Below are 12,125 nucleotides of genomic sequence, written 5' to 3'. Positions count from 1 at the left end.
AGAGATCCGGAGTTTTCTTGGACTCGCAGGATACTACCGGAGGTTTATTGAGAATTTTTCAAAGATTGCGAAGCCTATGACGGAGTTGTTGAAGAAAGATACCAAGTTCAAATGGACTGAGCAGTGTGAGGCTAGTTTCCAGGAGTTGAAGAAACGCTTGGTTACCTCACCAGTGTTGATTTTACCAGATCAGACCAAGGATTATGAGGTGTATTGCGACGCTTCACGTCGAGGACTTGGAGCAGTGCTTATGCAGGAAGGGAGAGTTGTTTCATATGCCTCAAGACAACTGAAGCCCCATGAGTTGAATTACGCTACACATGATTTGGAGTTAGCAGCCGTAGTGCATGCCTTGAAGACATGGAGACATTTCCTCATCGGAAATCATTGTGAGGTGTACACGGATCATAAGAGTTTGAAGTACATTTTCACACAAAAGGAGTTGAACCTCAGACAAAGGAGATGGTTGGAGCTCATCAAGGATTATGATATGAGATTGCATTATCATCCCGGGAAGGCTAATGTAGTAGCTGATGCATTAAGCCGCAAGAGCCATGTCAATACGTTAATGACGGGAGAAATACCCAAGGAGTTAGAAGAAAATCTTCGTGAACTATGTTTGGAAATAGTTCCGAGAGGCTATGTAGCAGCGTTGGAAATTCAGTCAACTTTGATGGACAGAATCAGGGAAGCTCAGAAGACTGACAAGGAGATTTCTTCCATAAAGGAGAAAATGAAAGAAGGAAAAGCTAAAGGATTTCGTGAGGATGAGCACGATACCCTATGGTTTGAAGACCGTGTCTATGTGCCCAATGACCCGGAGATCAGGAAGTTAATTCTGCAAGAGGCCCATGATTCACCCTATTCGATTCACCCAGGGAATACCAAGATGTATCTGGATTTGAAGGATATTTTCTGGTAGACCGGAATGAAGAAAGAAATAACAGAGTATGTAGCAGTTTGTGATGTATGCCAGAGAGTAAAGGCAGAGCATCAGAAGCCAGCAGGATTGTTACAACCATTGCCGATACCCGAATGGAAGTGGGATAAGTTAGGCATGGATTTTATCACGGGATTGCCCAGGACTCGTTCAGGCTATGACTCGATTTGGGTTGTAGTCGATCGATTGACGAAAGTAGCTCATTTCATCCCAGTAAAGACCACTTATACCAGTGCTAAGTTGGCAAAAATATACATGACCAGAATAGTATGTCTGCATGGAGTTCCGAGGAGTATCGTATCAGATAGAGGAACCCAGTTTACCTCAAAGTTCTGGAAGCAGTTGCATGAAACTTTGGGAACCAGGCTAGAATTCAGTACAGCTTTTCATCCGCAGACAGATGGACAGACCGAGAGAGTCAATCAGATTTTGGAGGATATGCTGAGAGCTTGTGTGCTAGATTATGGATCTAGTTGGGACAATAATTTGCCATATGCAGAGTTCTCTTACAACAACAGTTACCAAACCAGTTTGAAGATGGCCCCTTTCGAAGCTTTGTACGGAAGGAGGTGCAGGACACCGTTGTCGTGGGACGAAGTTGGAGACCGTCAGTTGTTTGGACCTGACTTGATTAAGGAGTCTGAACAGAAAGTGAAGTTGATTCGCGATAGGCTCAAGGTAGCCCAGTCCAGACAGAAGAGTTATGCAGATCTAAACGCAAGGAGACAGTTTACGAAGTTGGAGACAGAGCTTATCTTCGAGTATCTCCACTTCGGGGAACAAAGCGTTTTGGAGTTAAAGGGAAGTTAGCGCCATGATTTGTAGGACCATATCGAATTTTGGAGCGTATGGGAGAAGTGGCCTACAAGTTGAAATTGCCCGAAGGATTGTCAGGAATTCATGATGTGTTCCACGTTTCTCAGTTAACGAAGTGTCACGCGGAGATGGCTGACATACCATTGAGAGACACAGTGCCTTTGGAAACTATTTAGTTGGATAACGATTTGACCTACAGGAGAAACCAGTTAAATCCTCGAGTTTGCCAGCCGAGTTACTCGCAGCAAAGTTATCAAGTTTTGCAAGGTTCAGTGGAGCCACCACACGGAGGATGAAGCCACCTGGGAACGAGAGGAAGATTTGCTCAAAGACCACCCTCACCTATTTTCTAGCCAACCCGAATCTCGAGGGCGAGATTCATCTTAAGGGGGGTAGGTTTGTAACATCCCAAATTTTCAATTTGGAATGTTATACATTAGATCATCATGCATATCATATTTTATTTGCTTTGGGTTTTGATCCTACAAAATTCTAAGCAACTCAAGGACCCACGGAGAGAGTTGGGGATTTCGTTATTTTCATATTTGAGTTTTTTCTCAAATTTTGAGAATGGGATAATTTGATTTTATTTATTTTATCATCATTTCTATTACAAAAATTTGAGAGAGGGAATAAAATGACTTTCCCAAAATATAGAAATATTGAGGATTTAATAAAAAATTCAAATAGTTTTATTTCGGAGTTTCTTTTTGTTGTTTTTATTTGAATTAGGAAAAATGCGTGTTTTTCAAAATTGCATTTAGGGCCCAAATAAATGTTCACTTTGTCGGGCTTGATTTTAGAAGCCCGGGAAAATTTATTTCGGGATTTTTGGAGTCCGTTTAGTATTTCTTTTTTTTTCTTCCGAGAGAAAAAAAAAGTGGAACCGACTATGGGCCGTACTCGGCCAGGACTCCGCCTGGCCAGGGCCTTTATAAGCCGGGGCAAGCCAGCCCGAAGGCCCAGCCGCCCCGAAACCCTAGCCGCGCCCAGCCCTAGCCCCGCCGCCGCCGCCGCCCTGCGCCGCCGCCGATCCGCCGGAGCCGCGCGTCGCCCAAGGTTCGCCGCACCTCGAAATCCGTGCCATTTAAAAAAATCCGTTCGTCGTTTTTCTTTTTCGTCGGATTTTTCTGCGGTTATTTTCTGATCGCGATTTCTGATCCGATTTTCGTTTTAGTTTTTCTTTTCGCTCGTTTATCGGAATCAGGCGACTCAAGCGCCTGGAGTTTCGTCTCGAAACCCTCTATCCGAATAATCAACTTAAACAAGTTTTTGCTACTGTAAAATTTGACTTAGGTTCAAATTACTAGAATGAAGTTGTTTTCTTTTGCCGTTTGACTTTCTTTGCTTCGTTCGATTTGATTCTTTTTGCCAACCGGAGTTCTTAAGTTGAACCTTCTGGTTAGATCTCTTATTTGAGTTTTACCTGTGCATTAGATCAGTACTTATTGTAAGCTTGTTTGTTTGCCTGCGATAGAGTACCCGGAGTGCACCACCTGTTACTTCGAATCGTTAGGTTTCACGGATCATCAGCAAGGCAAGTAACACTTTGATCATACCTTTTCTACAACCCAGTTTTTTTGCATTAGATCAATCTTCACACATTGCATGATTAGGATCTAATTAAACTGTGGGATGGGAAGTATATGAGGTAGTACCTATTACCTGTTTATTATCAAACCTTTGGGAGTTACTTCTACGTTTGCTTATTATGCCATGCTATGCTAGTAGACGTGGATTGGGTGAGTGAAATCCATGACAGATGTGAGATTGATAATTAATGGTTTATCTAAGGTGGCAACTTAAACACACATCTGGGTGGATTGAGGCACCTGGGTATTCCAGGACCTGCCTGTTTTCTTTTGGACCGCCACCCAGGCTCAAAGGGATCATGAGATTTTTCAAACTAGAAACTTTCGTGTGCAGCCACAAGCCATTATGGGCTCTGGCATAGTTGATTAAGTCATGCGAACTCTTACAGGGTAGACTAGCAGATGTAGGGGAAAGTAGGTGTACCGGTCTATCCATCATAAGGTGCTAGCGCTTCTGAAAGACTGTGTCTCGGTCATCCGTTTCTCAAACACCATGTAGTGCGAGAAATCCAACGGAGGCGATCGAGTCTTGTGGGGAAAAGTGCGCAAACCTCTGCAGAGTGTAACAAACTAATCATGATTAGCCGTGTCCCCGGTTATGGACATCTTGAGTATCTAGTATCTGGATTATCATGTGAATCTCAACATGTTACTCTAAAATTAATGTTGTTGGGTTAATGATGATGCTTAATTGGGATTGAGAATGCTGTCAACCATTCTCAATGTTTAACAACCACCATGATAGTAATTAAATTTATTCCTTTTGAAGTAGGGAAAAATTGGCTTTATGCAAAACTGTAACCATAGAGCTTTCCACCAGCCAAATATGCATATAGTATAGCTGTTGCATTCCACTACTCTCTATGTGTTACCTTGCCAGCATATTCCATGTGCTGACCCGTTTTCGGGCTGCAACGTTAATGTTGCAGACTTTTCAGATGACAATTAAGGAGTTTTTAGGTCGTGGTTCTATACTCGGTGATGCCGTTGGAGTTGATGGACTCACTTATCTTCTAAGCCTTCCATTGTTATCGTAATTAGATGGCCTTAAGCCATATTTATTGTAATAAGTTCTCTTTTTAGACACTCGATGTAATAAGTGTGTGATTGCTACTCTGCTATAAATCGTCCGAGTACTGTGTGGTGTCAGCATTACTGATCCAAGGATGACACCGGAGCACAGAGATAAGACTGTTTGAGATCTGGTCGCTACATTGGGGTTCCAGATCTTGCGCTAGTTACAGATTACTACAGACTGTTCTGTTTTTGGCAGATTCTGTTTTTCGTGTGTTGTTTGCTTATTTTGATGAATCTATGGCTAGTAAAATAGTTTATAAACCATAGATAAGTTGGAATACAGTAGGTATAACACCAATATAAATAAATAATGAGTTCATTACAGTACCTTAAAGTGGTCTTTTGTTTTCTTTCGCTAACGGAGCTCACGAGATTTTCTACTTTAAGTATTTTCTACTTTAAGTTTTGTGTTGTGAAGTTTTCAAGTTTTGGGTAAAGATTTGATGGATTATGGAACAAGGAGCGGCAAGAGCATAAGCTTGGGGATGCCCATGTCACCCCCAAGATAATTTAAGGACACCTTAAAGCCAAAGCTTGGGGATGCCCCGGAAGGCATCCCCTCTTTCGTCTACTTCTATCGATAACTTTACTTGGAGCTATATTTTTATTCACCACATGATATGTGTTTTGCTTGGAGCGTCTTGTATGATTTGAGTCTTTGATTTTTAGTTTACCGCAATCAACCTTTCTGTACACACCTTTTGAGAGAGCCATACATGATTCGGAATTTGTTAGAATACTTTATGTGCTTCGCTTATATCTTTTTGAGTTATATAGTTTTGCTCTAGTACTTCACTTATATCTTTAGAGCACGGTGGTGGATTTGTTTTATAGAAACTATTGATATCTCATGCTTCACTTACATTATTTTGAGAGTCTTAAATAGCATGGTAATTTGCTTAAATAATCCTAATATGTTAGGTATTCAAGATTAGTAAAAAAAATCTTATGAGTGTTTTGAATACTAAGAGAAGTTTGATGCTTGATGATTGTTTTGAGATATGGAGGTAGTAATATCAAAGTCGTGCTAGTTGAGTAGTTTTGAATTTGAGAAATGCTTGTGTTGAAGTTCGCAAGTCCCGTAGCATGCACGTATGGTAAACGTTATGTAACAAATTTGAAACATGAGGTGTTATTTGATTGTCTTCCTTATGAGTGGCGGTCGGGGACGAGCGATGGTCTTTTCCTACCAATCTATCCCCCTAGGAGCATGCGCGTAGTGCTTGGTTTTTGATGACTTGTAGATTTTTGCAATAAGTATGTGAGTTCTTTATGACTAATGTTGAGTCCATGGATTATACGCACTCTCACCCTTCCATCATTTCTAGCCTCTTCGGTACCATGCATTGCCCTTTCTCACATTGAGAGTTGGTGCAAACTTCGCCGGTGCATCCAAACCCCATGATATGATACGCTCTTTCACACATAAACCTCCTTATATCTTCCTCAAAACAGCCACCATACCTACCTATTATGGCATTTCCATAGCCATTCCGAGATATATTGCCATGTAACTTTCCACCATCCTGTTTATCATGACACATTCATCATTGTCATATTGCTTAGCATGATCATGTAGTTGACATAGTATTTGTGGCAAAGCCACCGTTCATAATTATTTCATACATGTCACTCTTGGTTCATTGCATATCCCGGTACACCGCCAGAGGCATTCATGTAGAGTCATATCTTGTTCTAAGTATCGAGTTGTAATTCTTGAGTTGTAAGTAAATAGAAGTGTGATGACCATCATTCATAGAGCATTGTCCTAAAAAAAGAGAAAGGCCAAATAAAAAAGTAAAGGCCAAATAATATATATATAAAGAAGGACAATGCTACTATCCTTTGCCACACTTGTGCTTCAAAGTAGCACCATAATCTTCATGATAGAGAGTCTTTTGTTTTCACTTTCACATACTAGTGGGAAATTTTCATTATAGAACTTGGCTTGTATATTCCAACAATGGGCCTCCTCAAGTGCCCTAGGTCTTCGTGAGCAAGCAAGTTGGATGCACACCCACTTAGTTTCTTTTGTTGAGCTTTCATACATTTATAGCTCTAGCGCATCCGTTGCATGGCAATCCCTACTCCTTGCATTAATATCAATCGATGGGCATCTCCATATCCCATTGATTAGCCTCATTGATGTGAGACTTTCTCCTTTTTTTGTCTTCTCCACATAACCCCCATCATATTCTATTCCACCCATAGTGCTATATCCATGGCTCGCGCTCATATATTGCGTGAAAGTTTATAGGTTTGAGATTACTAAAGTATGAAACAATTGCTTGGCTTGTCATCGGGGTTGTGCATGATGAGAGCATTCTTGTGTGACAAAAATGGAGCATGACTAAACTATATGATTTTGTAGGGATGAACTTTCTTTGGCCATGTTATTTTGAGAGGACATAATTGCTTAGTTAGTATGCTTGAAGTATTATTATTTTTATGTCAATATGAACTTTTATCTTGAATCTTTCGGATCTAAATATTCATACCACAATTAAGAAGAATTGCATTAAAATTATGCCAAGTAGCACTCCGCATCAAAAATTCTGTTTTTTATCATTTACCTACTCGAGGACGAGCAGGAATTAGGCTTGGGGATGCTTGATACGTCTCCAACATATCTATAATTTTTGATTGCTCCATGCTATATTATCTACTATTTTGGACATTATTGGGCTTTATTATCCACTTTTATATTATTTTTGGGACTAACCTATTAACCGAAGGCCCACCCAGAATTGCTGTTTTTTGCCTATTTTAGGGTTTCAAAGAAAAGGAATATCAAACGGAGTCCAAATGGAATGAAACCTTCGGGAATGTGATTTTCTCACCGAACATGATCCAGGAGACTTGGACCCTACATCAAGAAACAAAGGAGGAGGCCATGAGGTAGGGGGCGCGCCTCCCCCCCCCCAAGGCGCGCCCTCCACCATCGTGGGCCCCCTGTTGCTCCACCGACGTACTCCTTCCTCCTATATATACCTACGTACCCCCAAACGATGAGATACGGAGCCAAAACCCTAATTCCACCGCCGCAACTTTCTGTATCCACGAGATTCCGTCTTGGGGCCTGTTCCGGAGCTCCGCCGGAGGGGGTATCCATCACGGAGGGCTTCTACATCATCACCATAGCCCCACTGATGAAGTGTGAGTAGTTTACTTCAGACCTACGGGTCCATAGTTATTAGCTAGATGGCTTCTTCTCTCTTTTTGGATCTCAATACAATGTTCTCCCCCTCTCTTGTGGAGATCTATTCAATGTAATCTTCTTTTTGCGGTGTGTTTGTTGAGACTGATGAATTGTGGGTTTATGATCAAGCCTATCTATGAACAATATTTGAATCTTCTCTGAATTATTTTATGTATGATTGGTTATCTTTGCAAGTCCCTTCGAAGTATCAGTTTGGTTTGGCCTACTAGATTGATCTTTCTTGCAATGGGAGAAGTGCTTAGCTTTGGGTTCAATCTTGCGGTGTCCTTTCCCAGTGACAGTAGGGGCAGCAAGGCATGTATTGTATTGTTGCCATCGAGGATAACAATATGGGTTTTCATCATATTGCATGAGTTTATCCCTCTACATCATGTCATCTTGCTCAAGGCGTTACTCTGTTTTCATTAACTTAATACTCTAGATGCATGCTGGATAGCGGTCGATGAGTGGAGTAATAGTGGTAGATGCAGGCAGGAGTCGGTCTACTTGTCTCGAACGTGATGCCTATATACATGATCATACCTATATATTCTCATAAATATGCTCAATTTTGTCAATTGCTCAACAGTAATTCGTTCACCCACCGTAAAATACCTATGCTCTTGAGAGAAGCCACTAGTCAAACCTATGGCCCCCGGGTCTATCTTCATCATATTAATCTTCCAATACTTAGTTATTTCATTTGCTTTTACTTTGCTTTTATTTTATTTTACTTTGCGTCTTTATCATAAAAATACCAAAAATATTATCTTATCATATCTATCAGATCTCACTCTCATAAGTGGCCGTGTAGGGATTGACAACCCCTTATCGCATTGGTTGCGAGGATTTATTTGTTTTGTGCAGGTGCGAGGGACTCGCGCATAGCCTCCTATTGGATTGGTACCTTGGTTCTCAAAAACTGAGGGAAATACTTACGCTACTTTGCTGCATCATCCCTTCCTCTTCGAGGAAAACCAACGCAGTGCTCAAGAGGTAGCGGTAGTCTAATCACCCCCCCCCCTCCCGCCCTCTCTAGACATACTTTCGATCCGACAATCCTCTAATTACATGACAATATGGCTCATTTTCCTCTCTATTATTTTTGAGTCTTTTATTTTATATTGAGTGGCATGACGGAAATTCATCATGGATTTTTATCCGTGCATTCTTTAATTCACTATTTTGTTTTATCATTTTATGTAAATGATTTTATTTGAATAATATCTAAGCACTATATTTTAGTTTTGGTCAAAATCGGTGTCAACAGCCTACATGTCACATGAAAAAGGAAACGTAAGATGGGCGAATAAACATGCTTCCAGAGAAAAAGGTGAAAATTGATATTCAAGAATTTTTGATAAAGTTGAGGTCCCCTTGCTATTTTCTTGGTTCATCCACTAAGGACGTGTTTGGTAGCCTTCTCGCTACAGCTTGGCCCATGGAGCATGGCTCTACGGAGCCTGTTTAAGGGTATACACGCAAAAAACCCAACATCTGCACCTAGTTTGATTGCTTGCATACCCTCTAGCCTGTTTGGCTGCCTGCTTGTGTAGGCGCAAACACAAGGCATGGTGTTTGGTTCCATACAACAGTTGTCGTCTAACCTCTTCAGCGAGGTGGTGAGGTTACCAGCACACAGCGGCGTGAAGAATAAATCATACAGATACAAAAGAAGATAGTTGTAAACCATTGCAAAGCCACAGTTTTAAACACAGTGCCACACTTAAACATATCAATTCAAAAGCAAAATAGTACGATAAGAAACTAAACCAGCTAGAGCATAGGAAGGGTTGTCCTAGACGTTCACGACAAAGGAGTCGTCGTGCTTCCTGCACTTGGTCACCACTTCAATGTCGTTGTTGTTGAAGACAATGACCTTGAGCGTGTTAGGAATCAACAGCTTGAACGTCACCATGTAGCCGATCTTGATCTAATGGACGGCGGTGAAGGGGGCCCAACTCTGATCGAGGGTCACCCTGTCGTCCATCAGTCGGATGGTGACCTTCCATGAGCAGTCGGTGTTCTTCTCAGTTTGAACTCTTGTGGCATGGCCGGAAAGTGCTTGCTGAAGTCCAGGGGCATTGGGATACACTCAAGCTGAGGGGCAGGGATCACTTTGCAGAAGTGGGTTGGACCCTCCTCATGGCAGTGCTTGTAGTTCTGGCACTTCCCGCTAGGGGGCTCCTCCGGCACCACATCGTCATCCATGGCCACCTCCTCTGGCATGGTTGGCACAACCTCCATGGGCAACACCACCTCTTTGCCCTTCACTATGGGCGGTGCCACCTCCTTGCCCTTGTTCTCCATGTCGATCTGCATTACGAAGAGCATGCATTATAAAGAGTACAAAGTATGTATCCATCCTCACGGTCACTATTTACCCACCATCTCACTCGGTTATCTCTGTCTCTCACTGTTCCTCCTATCCATCGCCATGAACTCCAGCAGCAGCAGCTCCAACCCCTTCCCTAGGAGCTTTGGATTGAAGGCTTTCTTCCTCGAGTGCTTGTTTGGTGACCGCACCAAGTTCGAGAACACAATGGAAGTCTGCTCGAACTTCAACAACATGGCAGACATGCAGAAAGAATTAGACATTGTGGTGAAGAAGGCGACGCCGGAGGAGTGGAAGACGCTGATTCCTGACCCAGCGAAGGACGCTATGTGAGTTGACATCCTTCGCTGGGCCATGAATCAGGTCGAGTCCGGCGACGCTAGACAGAGGGCAAGGTGGGACAAGTACATAGAGTACAGGCATCCCCATGACCATCGTGTCGCATCGTGCTTCACGACAAGTACTTTGGTGGCGGTAGAGGAGGAACAAGAAGCGGTGGCAACAGAGGTCAAAGAAGATGCGGTGGCGATGGTTGTAAGGGCGCCAGAGCTAGGACACAAAAGCATGTCAATCGAGCTGAAATCCGGCGAGGAAGAAGAGATGGTCGTGCAGTTCAAGGAGAAGAACAAGGCCAAGGGCACACCCGCCGCTCCAACCGCCTCCAGGGTTGCCAAGGCTAAGATCTAAGACTATTGTGTAAGATTTACCCCCAATCCCCGTTACCCTTGTACTCAATCCGGATCAGGAACCTCAAATCCATCGGTACTACGAACTCATGACGATGTTATGATCACTCATATGGCTATTTACCCTGATTCGCCATTCCCCTAATGCGGATCGAAACTAAAAGCGGACCGAATGCGAATTGAGTACATGAGGAGGTGAAAAAAGTGATTAGCGCCATTGCCAAAGTACGGGAGGTGATGATGCGGATCAGCGGATGCCGATGAAGGAGCCAGTGGTCACCTTGTTGTTCTTCGATCTGCTGAATGGTGTCACCGCCATCGATGAGAGTGGAGAGAGGGGAGAGGAAGCGGTGAGGGTAATAACTGTCGGCGCTGAGGAAAGCAACGCGACTTCTCGAGCGTGGTTCCTCGCGTGCAGGCTCTGCCGCCCACGTGCATCATGTGGGCCTGCTATGGAGAAACTGGCAATTCCAGTGTTCCTAGCGAGACAAACCAAATGTGCTTTGAGTTTCGTGCTACGCAGGCCCAACAGTGAACGCAGGCAACCAAATGGGCCACAATCTTTCCCGTAGACCTGATTGGCCTATATGATAGCAACCGAACACGTCATAATTAAATCAAATCTTATATACTCACAAACACCTAGTCTGTTAAACATTTTTCATTAATCATCCAAAACCCACACATGAGACACTATATGCACTTATAAGACTTCATTTACATATTTGATACTTTACATGTGCAATGCTCATGCTTTGCATATACTCCCTCCGTTCCCAAATATAAGTCTTTTTAGAGATTCCAACAAATGACTACATACAGAGCAAAATGAGTGAATTTATTCTTTAATATATGTCTACATACATCCATATGTTGTAGTTCATTGAAATGTCTAAAAAGACTTAAATTATACTCCCTCTGTTCCTCGGAAATCCGTTGGTGCTCCCGGGAGCGTGCGCTCCTGCACGCAAAAAAAATATTTCAAAGTATGAAAAAATTCCAAACAAAAATTTGGCACATACATCTCGACATTATATGTGTGCACGTAAGTTTCAGAGAAAATCGACATTTTTGGTGGCTTGTGTAAAAAAGACAAAAGGATGTCTTTTGAAAAGCCTTTTTTAACATTGGATCTTATCTTTTTCACACGCGACACATAAGTTGTTGGTTTTTCGCTAAACTGTTAGGATGTAATTAGTTTCCTTAATTAATTATGTGATCCTCCCTATGTAATGTTGTGTGCGGTTGCTTTGGCAACCGTCACGACGCTCCATGATTGTATAACCGTCCCCAATGGTTGCTCCCGAAACGCTGCCTCCTATGTCAGTTTGTAGAGGCGACGTTTCACCTTGTATAAATAGTTGATTGTCAATGGAATGAAGAACACGGTTTGATTCATTTGCTACTCTCTCGATCGCTCTCAGATTCTACTTCGAACACATTATCAGCACTGCCTCTGCCGAGAGCGACAGAGGAGAAG

The 12,125-nt window shown here is 42.5% G+C and overlaps 1 pseudogene; it reads right to left on the bottom strand.

Annotated features, from left to right (window-relative positions):
- Window positions 1-9,422: 9,422 nt before the first annotated feature.
- On the bottom strand, window positions 9,423-9,934 carry LOC147959600 (B3 domain-containing protein At4g34400-like; annotated as a pseudogene).
- Between the last annotated feature and the right edge of the window lie 2,191 nt (window positions 9,935-12,125).

The sequence above is a fragment of the Triticum urartu genome, chromosome 7A, assembly GCF_056163025.1.
Source record: "Triticum urartu cultivar PI428250 chromosome 7A, HENAU_Tu73, whole genome shotgun sequence".
NCBI lineage: Eukaryota > Viridiplantae > Streptophyta > Magnoliopsida > Poales > Poaceae > Triticum > Triticum urartu.
The sequence above is the reverse complement of the archived record's forward strand: the minus strand, read 5'-3'. Positions and strand labels throughout refer to the sequence as shown.